The sequence below is a fragment of the Rattus norvegicus genome, chromosome 17 (genome assembly GCF_021556685.1).
Source record: "Rattus norvegicus strain SHRSP/BbbUtx chromosome 17, alternate assembly SHRSP_T2T, whole genome shotgun sequence".
Classification (NCBI taxonomy): domain Eukaryota; kingdom Metazoa; phylum Chordata; class Mammalia; order Rodentia; family Muridae; genus Rattus; species Rattus norvegicus.
Genome location: NC_141550.1, coordinates 51009669 through 51023464, shown reverse-complemented (window position 1 = coordinate 51023464; position 13796 = coordinate 51009669). Strand labels below are relative to the sequence as shown.

Here is a 13796-nt window from a genome sequence, read left to right as displayed (position 1 = left end):
CCAATGCTATCTTCAAAAACTAATGATTTGCTATTTGGAAGATATTAAAGATGTTCCCGGGGCCGAGGCACATCCCTACAGAACAGTCCTGAGGTGGTGAGTGCTACACAAGCTTCTGTAGCTTAGAAATAATGGGCTTTATCACTTTTCAGACACAAGAGGTTGCTGGTCTTGCAGAAGAGATTCATTTTCCCTTGCCTAGGCTAGCTCAGTGACCACCATAAAGCTACTCAGAGTGTGTCTTTAAGTATTTCCTGGACATGTGGAAATGGTAGCAACAGAAAAATATCATTGAAATGAATATGAAGAGCTGAAGCTGCTCATTTAGAATAACCTTCTAAATCTATCTGTCATGAGTGTCAGTGGCTTGTGGAGAAGTTATGTTGAATTGTGAGCAGAGTCTGTGCAGGCATTGGAGGAGCATTGTTAACAGCGTTCCAAGAGCAGGGCAAGGTTGACAGGAAGTTAGATAGGAGAGCACTCAGAAGGTGCACATTGGGAGGAGGCTGGCTGCCTCTGGCAGGTGCTCACCACATCCACCCTCCCACTCCCCAGGGTCAGCTTTGTTCTTGTGTGCAGCTTCTCTCACCTCCTCTATTCCTGCTCCAGTTAGGCTCAGACATGGTGAACAGTTCTAGGCAAATTCCAGGTCTCTCTGAATAAAATGGGATGAACCCTTACCATATCCACACTGTAGAACGCCGAGCGGATTCATGGGGTCTCAAGCCCCTTCAAGATCTTTAAGACCTTTCTCTGATTCCTTCAACGAGGGTCCCGTTCTCAGTTCAATGGTTTGCTGCTTGCATTTGCCTATCTATTTGCTATATTCTGCCTGTGTCTCTCAGGAGAGATCTACATCTGGTTCCTGTCAGCCTGCATTTCTTTGCTTCATCCATCTTATCTTTCTGGTGGCTGTATATGTATGGGCCACAAGTGGGGCAGGTTCTGAAAGGGCATTCCTTCAGTCTTTGTTCTAAACTTTGCCTCCCTATCCCCTTCCAAGTTTATTCTTGTTCCCCTTTTAAAGAAGGAGTGAAACATCCACATTTTGGTCATCCTTCTTGAGTTTCATGTCTTCTGTGAATTTAGGGTAATTCGAGAATTTGGGCTAATATCCACTTATCAATGAGTGCATACCATGTGTGTTTTTCTGTGATTGGGTTAGTTCACTCAGGATGATATTTTCCAGTTCCTTCCATTTGCCTCTGAATTTCTTAAAGTCATTGTTTTTGATAGCTGAGTAATATTCCATTGTGTAGATGTACCACATATTCTGTATCCATTCCTCTGTTGAAGGGCATCTGGATTCTTTCCAGCTTCTGGCTATTATAAATAAGGCTGCTATGAACATAGTGGAGCATGTGTCTTTGTTATATGTTGGGGCATCTTTTGGATATATGGCCAAGAGAGGTATAGCTCAGGTAGTTCAATGTCCAATTTTCTGAGGAACCTCCAGACTGATTTCCAGAATAGTTGTACCAGTCGGCTTTCTCTACATCGTCACAAGCATCTGCTGTCGCCAGAGTTTTTGATCTTAGCCATTCTGACTGGTGTGAGGTGGAATCTCAAGGTTGTTTTTATTTTGTTTTTTTTATTATTATTTTTTTTTCTGACCTGGGGACCGAACCCAGGGCCTTGCACTTGCTAGGCTAGCGCTCTACCACTGAGCTAAATCCCCACCCCCCTCAGGGTTGTTTTGATTTGCATTTCCCTTATGACTAAAGATGTTGAAAAAATTTTAGGTGTTTCTCAGCCATTCGGCATTCCTCAGCTGTGAATTCTTTGTTTAGCTCTGAACCCCATTTTTTAATAGGGTTGTTTGTCTCCCTGCCATCTAACTTTGCATGTTCTTTGTATATTTTGGATATAAGCCCTCTTTCAGTTGTAGGATTGGTAAAGATCTTTTCCCAATCTGTTGGTTGCCGTTTTGTCCTAACAATAGTGTCCTTTGCCTTACAGAAGCTTTGCAGTTTTATGAGATCCCATTTGTCGATTCTTGATCTTAGAGCATAAGCCATTGGTGTTTTGTGCAGGAAATTTTCTCCAGTACCCATGTGTCCTAGATTCTTCCCACTTTTTCTTCTATTAGTTTGAGTGTATCTGATTTGATGTGGAGGTCCTTGATCCACTTGGACTTAAGCTTTGTTCAGGGTGATAAGAATGGATTGATCTGCATTCTTCTACATGCTGACCTCCAGTTGAGTCAGCACCATTTCCTGAAAATGCTATCTTTTTTCCATTTGATGGTTTTGGCTCCTTTGTCAAAAATCAAGTGACCGTAGGTGTGTGGGTTCATTTCTGGGTCTTCAGTTCTATTCCACTGGTCTATCTGTCTGTCTCTGTACTAATACTATACAGTTTTTAATCACTATTGATTGCTCTGTAATACTGCTTGAGTACAGGGATAGTGATTCCCCCGGAAGTCCTTTTATTGTTGAAGATAGTTTTAGCTATCCTGGGTTTTTTTGTTATTCCAGATGAATTTGCAAATTTTTCCGTATAACTCTCTGAAGAATTGGGTTGGTATTTTGATGGGGATTGCACTGAATCTGTAGATCGCTTTTGGTAAAATGGCCATTTTTATTATATTATTCCTGCCAATCCCTGAGCATGGGAGATCTTTCCATTGTTTGAGATCTTCTTCAATTTTTTTCTTCAGAGGCTTGAAGTTCTTATCATACAGATCTTTCCCTTGCTTGGTTAAAGTCATACCAAGGTATTTTATATTATTTGGGACTATTATGAAGGGTGTCATTTCCCTAATTTCTTTCTCGGCTTGTTTCTCTTTTGTGTAGAAGAAGGCGACTGATTTATTTGAATTAATTTTATACCCAGCCACTTTGCTGAAGGTGTTTATCAGGTTTCTTAGTTCTCTGGTAGAACTTTTGGGATCACTTAACTATACTATTGTATCATCTGCAAATAGTGATATTTTGACTTCTTCCTTTCCAATCTTTATCCCTTTGATCTCCTTTTGTTGTCTGATTGCTCTGGCTAGAACTTCAAGAACTATATTGAATCAGTAGGGAGAGAGTGGACAGCCTTGTCCAGTCCCTGATTTTTGTGGGATTGCTTCAAGTTCTCTCCAGTTACTTTAATGTTAGCTACTGGTTTTCTGTATATGGCTTTTACTATGTTTAAGTATGGGCCTTGAATTCCTGTTCTTTCCAGGACTTTTATTATGAAGGGGTTTTGCATTTTGTCAAATGCTTTCTCAGCATCTAATGATATGATCATGTGGTTTTTATCTTTCAGTTTGTTTATATAGTGGATTACGTTGATGGTTTTCTGTATATTAAACCATCCCTGCATATCTGGGATAAAGCCTACGTGATCACGATGGAAGATTGTTTTGATGTGCTGTTGGATTTGGTTTGCAAGAATGTTATTTAGTATCTTTGTGTTGATATCCATAAGGGAAATTGGTCTGAAGTTCTCTTTCTTTGTTGGGTCTTTGTGTGGTTTAGGTATAAGAGTAATTGTGGCTTCATAAAAGGAATTCGGTAGCGCTATGTCTGTTTCAATTTCATGGAATAGTTTGGATAGTATTGGTATGGGGTCTTCTATGAAGGTCTGATAGAATTCTGCACTAAACCCGTCTGGACCTGGGCTCTTTTTGGTTGGGAGACCTTTAATGCCTGCTTCTATTTCCTTAAGAGTTATGGGGTTGTTTATCTGGTTTATCTGTTCCTGATTTAACTTCGGTACCTGGTATCTGTCTAGGAAATTGTCCATTTCCTGCAGATTTTCAAGTTTTGTTGAATATAGGCTTTTCTATTAAGATCTGATGTTTTTGTGAATTTCCTCTGATTCTGTTGTTATGTCTCCCTTTTCATTTCTGATTTTGTTAATTTGGACACACTCTCTGTGTCCTCTGGTTAGTATGGCTAAGGGTTTACCTATTTTGTTGATTTTCTCAAAGACCCAGCTTTTGGTTCTGTTGATTCTTTGTATAGTCCTTTTTGTTTCTACTTGGTTGATTTCAGCTCTGTGTTTGATTATTTCCTGCCTTCTACTCCTCCTGGGCGTGTTTGCTTCTTTTTGTTCTAGAGTTTTTAGGTGTGCTGTCAAGCTGCTGATATATGCTCTCTCCTATTTCTTTCTGCAGGCACTCAGAGCTATGAGTTTTCCTCTTAGCACAGCTTTCATTGTGTCCCATAATTTTGGGTATGTTGTACCTTCATTTTCATTAAATTCTAAGAAGTCTTTAATTTCTTTCTTTAATTCTTCCTTGACCAGGTTATCATTGAGTAGAGCATTGTTCAACTTCCAGGTTTATGTGAGCATTCTTCCCTTATTGTTATTGAAGACCAGCTTTAGCCTGTGGTGGTCTGATAGGACGCATGTGATTATTCCTATCTTTCTTTATCTGTTGAAACCTGTTTTATGAGTGTATGATCAATTTTGGAGAAAGTACCATGAGGTGGGAAGAAGAGGGTATATCCTTTTGTTTTAGGATAGAATGTTCTATAAATATCTGTTAAGTCCATTTGATTCATGACTTCTCTTAGTCTGTCTATGTCTCTATTTAATTTCTGTTTCCATGATCTGTCCATTGATGAGAGTGGGGTGTTGAAATCTCCTACTATTATTTTGTGGGGTACAGTGTGTGCTTTGAGCTTTAGTAAGGTTACTTTTATGTATGTAGGTGCCCTTTTATTTGGAGCAAAGATATTTAGGATTGAGAGTTCATCTTGGTGGATTTTTCCTTTGATGTATATGAAGTGTCCTTCCTTATCTTTTTGATGACTTTGGTTGAAAATCGATTTTATTCCATATTAGAATGGCTACTCCAGCTTGCTTCTTCAGACCATTTGCTTGGAAAGTTGTTTTCCAGCCTTTTACGCTGAGGTAGTGTCTGTCTTTGTCTCTGAGGCGTGTTTCCTGTAAGCAGCAAAATGCTGGGTTCTCATTGCGTATCCAGTTTTTTAATATGTGTATTTTTTGGGGAAGTTAAGTCCACTCATGTTGAGAGATATTAAGGAATATTTGGATGTGAGATTATGTTTGTGTGCTTCTCTTCTCGTTGTTTTGTTGCCAAGACAATTAGTTTCTTGCTTTTCCTAGGGTGTAGCTTGCCTCCTTGTGTTGGGCTTTACCATTTATTATCCTTTGTGAGGCTGGATTTGTAGAAAGATATTTTGTAAATTTGGTTTTGTCATGGAATATCTTGGTTTCTCCATCTATATTAATTGAGAGCTTTGCTGGATACAGTAACCTGGGCTGGCATTTGTGTTCTCTTAGGTTCTGTATGACCTCTGTCCAGGATCTTCTGGCTTTCATAGTCTCTGGTGAGAAGTGTGGTGTGATTCTGATAGGTCTGCCTGTATATGTTTCTTGACCTTTTTCCCTACTGCTCTTAATATCCTTTCTTTCTTTCTTTCTTTCTTTCTTTCTTTCTTTCTTTTTTTTGTGCGTTTGGTATGTTGACTGTTATGTGACAGGAGGAGTTTCTTTTCTGGTCCAATCTTTTTGGAGTTCTGTAGGCTTCTTGTATGTTTATGGGCATCTCTTTCTTTAGGTTAGGGAAGTTTCCTTTATGATTTTGCTGAAAATATTTACTGGCCCTTTGAGTTGGGAGTCTTCACTCTCTTCTATACCCATTATCCTTAGGTTTGATCTTCTCATTGAGTCCTGGATTTCCTGTATGTTTTGGACCAGTAGCTTTTTCCATTTTCCATTATCATTGACAGTTGTGTCAATGATTTCTATGGGATCTTCTGCTCCTGAGATTCTCTCTTCTATCTCTTGTATTCTGTTTGTGATGCTTGTATCTACGGTTACTTGTCTCTTCCTTTGGTTTTCTATATCCAGGGTTTCTCCCTTTGTGCTTTCTTTATTGTTTCTATTTCCATTTTTTCAATTCCTTTACCTGTTTGATTGTGTTTTCCTGTAATTCTTTCAGTGATTTTTGTGTTTCCTCTCTAAGGGCTTCTACTTATGTTTTCCTGCGTTTCTCTAAGGGAGTTCTTCATGTCTTTCTTGAAGTCCTCCAGCATCATGATCAAATGTGATTTTAAATCTAGATCTTGCTTTTCTGGTGTGTTTGGATATTCAGTGTTTGCTTCAGTGGGAGAATTGGGCTCCAATGATGCCATGTATTCTTGGTTTCTGTTGCTTAGTTTCCTGTGCTTGCCTCTCCCCATCAGGTTGTCTCTGGTGTTACCTTGTTCTGCTATTTCTGACAGTGGCTAGACCGTCCTCTAGGCCTGTGTGTCAGGAGTGCTGTAGACCTGTTTTCCTGTTTTCTTTCAGCCAGTTATGGGAACAGAGTGTTCTGCTCTCAGGCGTGTAATCGTTCCTGTCTACTGGCTTTCAGCTGTTCCTGTGGGCATCTGTCCTGAGTCTACCAGGCAGGTCACTTTGAGCAGAAAATTTGGTCTTACCTCTGATCATGGGCCTGAAGTTGCTCCTTGGATATAGCTTTCAGCTCTCCTTGAGGGCAGTAACCAGAAGGGCCTGCCCCTCCTTCTCCGGGGTCTCTCTGCATAGGGTGCCCAGATGGTGTTAGGCATTTTCCTTTGGAGTCAGAAATGTGGGCAGAGAGTCATCTCCTCCGGTTTCCCAGGTGTGTCTGCCCCTCTGAAGGTCTAGCTCTCCCTACCAAGGGATTTGAGTGCAGGAAACTGTTTGACTAGTTCCCTTTAGATCCAGGCCCAATCTGGCCCACAGGGTTCCTGCAGCTTGAGTGCCTCTATCTTCTGGTTCCCAGAGGTCCTATACAGTTTCCTCTTGGGCCAGGGATGTGGGCAAGGGTGGGCAGTACTGGCGGTCTCTCCTGCCCTGCAGTCTCAGGAGTGCCCACATGTCTGGGCGAGCAGCTCTGTCTCCCATGGAGTTTGGGAGCAGGGAGCTGTAGGATGGGATCAGCAAGGTTTGGTCTACAGCTAGAAACTGGCAGTGTCTGATCTCAGAGGAATTTTGCCTTTCTGTGTCCTGAGTCCATCAGGCAGGTCACTTGGAGCAGAAAAGTTGGTCTTACCTCTCGTCTCGGTCCTGAAGTCACTCCTCCTTGGGACTGGGTTTCAGCTCTTCCTCTTAAATTACTTCTTATGTCAGGATACAAAATAGTGGGTTATGTTCTCATTTTCATACAGGTATTACTGTATTGCTCATGTTCCCTCCATTTGCCCCTCCTTTGTTTTTTGTTATTAATTATCTTAACAACCGCCTATGACAGGTCTAGGTTTCTACAAGTCAGTATTTTTTTTTCCTTCTAGGTTTATGAGTTTCTGAAATCTGTACTTTGGTAACTGAGCACTTACGTTCACAAACTTGATGCTCACATTCCCTGTGTTTTCAAAAAAACAAAGAAGTAGGAGCTGATTAAAAGAAAAAAAACAGTGGATTTATGAACAGTTTGTGCATTACTGTAAAGAAGAGACAGTCTTCAGTCTTTCCTGAACTGGTGGTTAAACCTTCTAGAATATAAAACACAAAAGCCTGGAAGTATGTATAAGTTGGTTTAGCTGTGGAATGAGGTGCTGAACTGTGTGAAATCTCTTTCCATGAGGCCAGTTCCTCCTTTGACTAGTGCTAGAGCTCTAGTTGTCCTTTCCCAGGTGTTAAATTTAGGTTAAATTTTAATTTTTTCGGGTCCATTGTTTCAATAGTTTGGCCTCTGAAGGGGAGGGGCACAAATCTTAGGGTGTCGCTTTACTCACTTTACCTGCCAGAGCTTTAGCCTAGAATCAGTCCATCAGTATGTCATTCTCCTCTCTCTCTCTCTCTCTCTCTCTCTCTCTCTCTCTCTCTCTCTCTCTCTCTCCATCCAATCTAGAGAAACACAAAGATAGGATACAAATAGGAGCTGAAGTTCGAGGACAATAAGTTCATTTACATTACCAACTTTTTCAAGGGCTGGAGAAATGGCTCCTGGAGCTTGTTGAGGGCTCCATCCTGAAAACACCCTTTGATGGTTAGATTGAGCCCATTTATGTGCAGGTACCTGAAAAATGACTAGCTCCATATAAAGGAGAACGGCCTGTGTTGGCTACTACACATTTCTGGGAGCTTACTGTGGGCTACTGTGTACATAATTACTAGCTATATGATCCTTATGCAAGTAGGAGTCATGCAAATGAAGATAGTCCTGGTTGATCAAAGTGCACTTCTGATCAAATGCTTGGTCCATACCTAGTGGTTTGGGATTTCTGACCAAGGCTGTGAAAATTCCTTAATGAAGTGGCCATGGGAATGAACCATCCCATCAGCAGTATCCCTGTGTTCTGAACACCAGCATTTTCAAAGTGACACATTAGCTCTAGAGATTCTAATACATAAAGGACCATGATATATTGAAAAGAGATTTCTCGGGCAGTAAATCTGTCTTAGGGAACTGCCATTATAATCATATTATATTATAATCATAAATTGCTATTTAGTCATAAAACAAAACCTAATATAGCTTTCTATCTGCAGACTGCAGCACATTAAGAATCAGAGTAAATGCTAATGGAGAGTCCAATTTGCCTGCTCCCCCAAAGCAACTGCAGGGTTTTCTCAGTAATTGGTGGAAACATGCTATTAGTGACTTGTAATCGGCCTCTTTGTCAGAAGGGACGCTGTTTGGTCTGTTGTAGCACAATGGTCTAGAAGCTTTATTCTGATTTCTCGCAGTCTTCTCCCTACTCTTATCCATGCTCACCCCCGTCTTGTTTTAAATCTTCACCTTCCATGCCAATAAAATGGCCTAGAAGGTAAGGGTGCTTGCCACCAAGCCTGGTAACCCATGTGAGTTCATTTCAGAAACCCTCATGCTAGGCTAGAAGGAGAGAACACACTCCTGTAGATTATTCTTTAACTGTGCTCACACAGGCACATAAATACATTGTAAATACAATGGTTCTTTTACAGTCCTCAGCTACTTTCATCACAGAAAGCATTTGACCTTTGACTTTTGGCAGTCAGAGACTGACACCCCCTCTCCAGTTCATGTGCTTTCCACGTTGGCAGAATCGCATCGCTAAGCGCAGCAGGAAGCTCGTGGATTACGACAGTGCCCGCCATCACCTGGAGGCTCTGCAGAGTTCCAAAAGGAAGGATGAGAGTCGGATCTCTAAGGTAGGGCTGGATCCATCCAGGGATGGACTCACACTCTGAATCTTAAGGCATATAACGTTTAAAAATTCCATGTTCCCCTTTTAAAGAAAGACTTCAATTAGGACAGAGTTCAAACTAAATCCTACTTTTCTAAGTCACTTTAAGTAAAAATACATTTTTGCTTTGTTATTAGAATTGAGATCACATGAGCGAGCCTTACTGACACATTGTGACCAGAATAACTTCAAGCCTTTTGCAGTGTTGCAAGATCAAAGAAACCAAGGAGTGTTTCTGCACTTCTTTCTATATTGTTGGAAAATACTGATAAAATATAGATTTAGGTGAGATGCCAACACTGTAATGCCCAGAGAAAAATGTAGTTACTGTTTAAACTCTGTGATAAAACACCGTGCCTAGGCTTGTTTGAGGCTTTGTGTCTTGAGGGTTAGGAGTCCATCACCATCACAAGGGGGAATTATGGCAGCAGGCAGGGATGGCAATCAGGAATCTGGGAGCTCATTCCTTAGTTCACAAGCAGGAGACACAGAGATCAGACAGAAAATTGAGCAAGACTTTAAGCTCTCAAAGCTCCTAGTGACACGCTTCCTCTATCAAGGCTACCCCTCCAAGCCTACACAGAAATCATCACTAATCAGGGAACAAGTAATCAAAAGCCCGAGAGAGACTATGGGGTTATCTCTTTCAAGCCACCACAGTTGTGTATGTCAGCAGTCTGCAGATGGCAGCTAAATGAGGCCAGCTAGCCACAATTCCCTTAGATTCCAGGCTTAGTTTGTCTTTCCTATCACGTATCACTGCTAAATCTCCTTCCAACATGACATCTCTAGATCAAGTTCCCTATTGCCTATGTCTCTTAATGGATCCCATTGGGAAAAATTTCTCAATCCCCTAGCATGACATGAGAACTTCATAGCTTGATCATGACTTACTTTTCAAGGCTTACAAATTTCAAGTTCTTTCTGTTGCCCTTTAATTACAAAATGGTGTGGATTTCAACAAATATCTCTCCTCAAAAAGCTTCTCAGGATACAGTAAGGTTCTTTCTCTTCAATATGAAGTAATGCCTATATATACAGAAATGGATCTCTCATGTGTAATGTGTTGTGTGTCATTTCTAGGCAGAAGAGGAGTTTCAGAAAGCACAGAAAGTGTTTGAAGAGTTCAATGTTGACTTACAAGAAGAATTGCCATCACTATGGTCAAGGTAAACGCTCTTCTGCTCCAGGCTGCGCCTTTCAGCAGTTCAAGAGGAGTGGCTTTCTTTTAAGTCACTTTCCTTGTCTCTGCTTTCTTCTGGGTCTGTCATATTTCTGTTGTGTTCAGAAGTTCTGTACTTGTGGTTTCTAATATGGAAGCCACTTGCTATATAGACCTGCTGAGCAGCCACTTGAGGCGTGTCTGTGGAGACTGAGGAAAAATATTTGTATTTATTTCATTGTATCTCATTTTAATTAAGTAGCCATGAGTGTCTGGCAGCTGTTTAAACCTTGTTAAGTTTCTCAAGTGGAGAATTCTAACCAGAGGCACTGGGAGAATTTCTCCTGTCATAAAACTTACAACAAGACCCCTTCAGCTCTTGGTTGGATTTCCAGTATCCTAAAACCACATCTTTACCTTCTAACGTTGTTCTTCGGAAGTTTCACCTGAGTTATAGCACTATTTCAGACATCAAATGCTGCTCTTACTTACAGGTATTCCACGAGTTTATGATCTTGAGTGAGATTTATGTAGTTTATTCTGTTTTTATTGCTCTGTGCTAGAACCACGGAGTTGCTGGAAGCAGTGATGCCTTATGGTTTTCAGTCCTCATTAGCAGTTCCGTGTCGCCAGCCATTCAAATATAACTCTGCTTGATATGCTGTATTACTTTTAGTTAATACTTACCCTACTTCTAAATAGCTGGTGGCCCCAAAGAGATTAAACATATCTGCAGGCTTAACTTCCTGCTGCTTGTCTCTAAGTTAAAGGGTTTAACTGAAATAGCACACACTCATGATTTTTACAAGTACATAGTTCTTTTCACATTTACATTGCTCAAGCCTGAAATTGAAGTCAGTACTTTTAATCTTCAGTGTCTCCTGTGGGGAAATGCACAGGACTGTACATGCAGCAGGAAACATGTACTCAGTGATGGATGCTTGAATTCCTGCATCAAAGTCATCTTAGCCCTTCAGAAATTAATTGTGTCCAGTTGTGCTGTACTGTTCATAAGGTCCTCTCTTCGCTCTTCTCTGCCTAATTTATCAATGAAGCTGCCTTATTGACAGCTGCTATTTTCAGTCCCATTTTTCTCTTCAATCTGTCAGCTTTTAAAAAATATATATTTTACTCATTTTTGGATGTGCATATTATTGAGGATATTATCTCTATAAAATGTCCTATGTTTTAGTTTGCTTACTTTGAGATGGCACCTCATATAGCCCAGGCTGTCTGTTTACCCACTTTGTAGCAAAAGATTATTATGAATTACTACCCTCTTGCCTTTACCTCCCAATCTCTGGAATTGCAGTGTGCACACCATGTCGAGCTATAAAGCATCCTCTTTTATTTCTCTTAAAAAGTGTCTCTCTGATACCCACTCCAGGACTCTGTTGTTTACTATTTACATGGTGCACCCTTTTCCATTCACCCAGTTTGCGTCTTTGAATCCAAAGGGTGGATGATACTAAGCTTGATGTTCATCTTTAGTTGGTCCTTTCCTCCTTGGTTCTTTTATTATCTTTTGTTTTCCTGCAAAGAAAATCCTATTTCAAACATGTAGATGAACAAAGGAAAGAAGCAAGGTCTGGGAAGAAGACTCAGTCAGTGAAGCTCTTGCCATGCAAGCATGATAACCCGATGTCAGATCTTCAGTGCCAAGTAGAGCTGGGTGTGGTGCCACACATCTGCCAAAAAGTACCAGAGACCAGAGGATCCAGATGGCTCACTGGAGCTCAGCAGCTGTCAGTCTAGCCAATTGGTGAGCTGCATGATCAGTGAGAGACTCAAAGAATGTGGTGAGACATCGATCTACCTCTGGTCATCACATGCACATGCACACATGCGCACATGCGCACATACACACATACGTTACTGCATAGAAGGAGATATAGATTGCAAAAAACTGACTTATTTTCTACTCTGGGGGATTTGATGGAGATTGAACTTAGAGTCTCATTCATGCCTCACTTTACCTCCTGACCTATATTTATATTTTAACCAAACTTATGATTCATAGAAAATGGTGATAAATTACTGTAAAGAAGGGGGATTCCATAGGGAATGGTTAAGTAGAATTTTTTGCAGTCAGTATTTGGTTAACAAATATTCCAAGCTAATGAGTGCACCAACAAGGGTGTGAGAATTGGAGAGGTTTTAATTTAGAATTTTTGTCTTATTTTATATGTATGGGTATTTTGCCTACATATGTTTCTGGGTATCACATGCATGCCTGGTACCAATGAAGCCCAGAAGAGAAGGTCAAGTACCCTGGAACTGGGGGAGTTTATGGTGGTTGGGAGCTGCCACGTGAGTGGTGTGAACTAAACTGAGGTCTTCTGAAATAGCATCTAGTGCTCTTAACCCCTGAGACATTTCTCCAGCTCCGGTTCTTGGAAGCTTATTAATGTGATATGGCACAAAGGTGATAGAAAAGAGAACTCAAAGGAGGGAAGTGTGGGGAGAAAGCAGGACAGAGAGCAGAGGTTATATTCACTTATTTGTCAAGTATTTATTGGCCGCCCACTCTGTGTCTAGCTTCTTTGATGTGCTATAGACCTTATACTGAACGTTTTGTTTTCTTAAAGCCTACATTGAAGGATAAAAAGAAACAAAAGTAAAATGTCATGCAAAAATAATGTAATTGAGACTGGCCTTGCTGAGTGCCCAGGGTAACTTTAGAGATGAGGATTTAGTACATAATGAAAATGAAGGTTTTGAAATGTAATAAGTTCCATCTCATGTGTGATGTGTTTGAAGATGCATTAAGAAGTTTATTAAGTAATCAAGTAAGTTTACTATGCTTGTAAGTGAAAAAGAAGGAAAGGAAGTATGGGAGGTGTCAATGGCCATGTCTGAGTGGCAATATGAAGCAGTGTGCAGTGTCAGGAGGCCCCGCAGAAAAACCTAAGAAGAAATAATGATAGCTCTATCAGGGCCCTCAAAGAAAATAGAACCTCAAGAAGCTGAGAACAGTGGACACTCCATTGTTGAATGTGTTCCAGGAATCCCCATTATAATAGGAAGACCAAATGCACGAGAACTTCGGATATTTCACTTGGACTGAACTTCTAGAGAGGGCTCAGTGGGTGGAAGGACCAGGGGCTCCATGGCAGGCACTGGTGACCTCATGGAGCATGAGAGGACAGCACTGTGGATATCTCTGGTTTGTAAATATTGATTTTAGGATGGGCATGGGGAATCATGCCACAGACATAGCAGATAGAATAAGGGAAATATTGGAAAATAACTCTTGTCACCTTCAGAAGACAGCATTGTCAGTGGCAGGTTGGTGTGGGTATTTAGCCAGAGAATGTGTAAAATGAATGGTGAAGATGTTGATAGGACTAGTCAGACAGGGCTAAGGGCTGGATTACATGATTCTGGCTTGAAATGGTCGGTACCCAGTAGATTCTGTTGCCTGAAATACGGAAATAATGATCTAATGTGCAGGGTGAGAGAGTTTGGTGTATCTGGTTATAAATGCAGTGTCTTCATCAAAGTCTTCCTCCTCTGAAGGCTTAGAGATCTATGTG

At 40.8% G+C, this 13796-nt stretch overlaps 1 pseudogene across 1 annotated transcript in view; it reads left to right on the top strand.

Moving 5' to 3' along the window:
* Positions 1 to 13796, top strand: part of LOC148000168 (amphiphysin-like) — an 87977-nt pseudogene that overhangs the window by 6364 nt on the left and 67817 nt on the right. The window contains exons 3-4 of the transcript XR_015641693.1: positions 8956 to 9063; positions 10182 to 10267. The product of XR_015641693.1 is annotated as an amphiphysin-like (transcript). The remainder of the gene's footprint in view (positions 1 to 8955; positions 9064 to 10181; positions 10268 to 13796) is intronic.